Raw genomic sequence first — 2,223 nt, 5'->3', positions numbered from 1 at the left:
TTGCCGAAGTTTCATGTATTTCAATATAGATACAGAATATCTTGCAACCACTGCACATAATACTTTAATAGCATGTTCTGACGATTAATTAGAGTTGAAAATTCAAACACGGAAATGTCGAGGTCGCTACAATTTCCGAGTTATAAGCACTTAAAGGTAGTCGATCTACATATCTCATAAAACTCGCGCGATCTGATCCGTAATTGCAATTACGCATACCAATCTATCGTCTTTCTTATAGTTCAAGTAATACTGATTTTAGATGATTTTGTCTTTTAGGATGTAATGCACAGGGCTTATAGCAATTAGTTAATATTGATAAATTAAATATTAATTTAAAAATCTGAGCTATTACATGCCAGTTATATTTATTATTATATTTAATCCAAAGTTTCCCATTAATATTAATTTGTCTTTAAAATCTATTAAATATATTTTTTAATTTAATAATCTATTAAATATATTTTTTAATTAATGTTCTTGAAAAATTATATTAACAAAAATTATTTCATATACATATGTAACCTGTTAAATATTAAATGTAAATAAACATTTTTATATATTATATCCGAAATCCGTTATTATTAGGAGAGAGAGAGAAAGAAAGAGAGAGAGAGAGAGAAGGAAAAAGAGTAAACAAGCAAGAAATTACTTTATATATTTTATATAATATAATAGGATGCTCTAATATTAATTAAATTTAGTATTTATATTAAAATGTAATAAATATATTTTTCAGTATCTATCTATAACCTCAAATATTTTTTTTAAATTAATTGTTATTTATTAATTTTATACTAAAATAACATATTATATTATATCCTCATATTTTCAATTCTTGAATTTCTAAAAATTTAATTGTTTAGTGACAAGTTTAGTAACAAGTGTAAGGAATAATATTATCATTCTTTATTGGACAATAAATTTCTCTTTTAATTTCTCTTTTACAAGAATCGCTTTATCATTATATGTCACTTTTTATCGAGATATTCTATCTATAAAATATGTCCCATAATTTTTCTCATTTATATTTGCAATTTTATCCTATAATAGTTCAAGCGATTGATATATTTCACAATTAGTATTCTGTCAAATAATAAGATAGAAAAATGTGCCCACATAACTAATGCAACGATATAATAAGATCTATTGTATAAACTTTGTACATACGTGTGATCGTCGCATGCGCAACACATTGATAGATAATTGCATTGTTTCAGGATTAAATATTTATTATATTCATTAATCCCAATGTATTCCAACCAATCCATTTTATAGGCAATAAATCTGAAATATTACATTTGTTTGCATTATTGTTACGCTATTAACTCGATACACTCATAAATCTCCATACAGTTTACGCATATGATAGGTACAATTTTGACAGCTCCATTACCTCAGATTAAATAAAAGATAATTTATCACCCACTGACAACGATGTGCAACAGCAGAGTTATAATATCAACTATGTTGAACTGTAAAATGCAAATATGTCTAAATTATAGCGGAACGCCCAAAATAATTAATATTTCAAGAAATAATTGCTTCGTGCATCAAATAACCACAAACGATTAATTCTCCAAACAATAGATAAAATAATAAATTACTCCACCGTTGCTTTCGTACTTCCACTCGTCCTCCTCCTCCTCCTACTCCTCTCATGTTGCCTTCGTTGCACAACATTCACTCGCGGAAACACCGTTATGATTACACGCAAATTAATTAGGAGAGCACACTGATCGATGCGGTATTTTGAAAACGGCACTCTCGATATTAACCACAAACGACGCACATTTTCGCAAATATCGAAGAATATTGCGAGAAAAGTAAAATCATGCAATTCAATTCGTGAGAATTTAACTTGTCCGATGTTGTTCGATATAATGCCATATATACAACAAAGTTGAATCATTAATGGCTGATTAAAAGGTAATAAATCGCCGCGATAAACATACAATCGAAATTCGGTATTGCATGCTTAATACGTTTCAAATGTACAAATCCCGCGAATGCACGAAATATTATTAATGAACGGTCGATATATACATTACGGGCGAGAGAGAGAGAGAGAGAGAGAGAGAGGAGGGGGGGATACAATAATGTTACTTGAATCATATGATCTGATAATTCATGCGCATTATCTTGCGATTTCGATTCGAAAACGATAGGCAAATTACATTTAAATCGATATGAGAAATTGTAAGCGCGACATGAGGTATATTT

General features: G+C 28.7%; 1 long non-coding RNA gene across 1 annotated transcript; it reads right to left on the bottom strand.

The window, feature by feature from the left end:
- Positions 1-894: 894 nt before the first annotated feature.
- Positions 895-2,025, bottom strand: LOC105460336. Its single transcript, XR_975817.1, has 3 exons — positions 1,613-2,025; positions 1,397-1,475; positions 895-1,287 (listed from the first exon to the last, which is right to left on the bottom strand). It is a non-coding gene; the product is annotated as an uncharacterized LOC105460336 (long non-coding RNA).
- Positions 2,026-2,223: the final 198 nt, after the last annotated feature.

The sequence above is a fragment of the Wasmannia auropunctata genome, unplaced genomic scaffold (assembly GCF_000956235.1).
Source record: "Wasmannia auropunctata unplaced genomic scaffold, wasmannia.A_1.0 LD336101.1, whole genome shotgun sequence".
In the NCBI taxonomy this organism is placed as follows: domain Eukaryota; kingdom Metazoa; phylum Arthropoda; class Insecta; order Hymenoptera; family Formicidae; genus Wasmannia; species Wasmannia auropunctata.
Note: the sequence above shows the minus strand (reverse complement) of the source record. Positions and strands in the feature narration are given on the sequence as shown.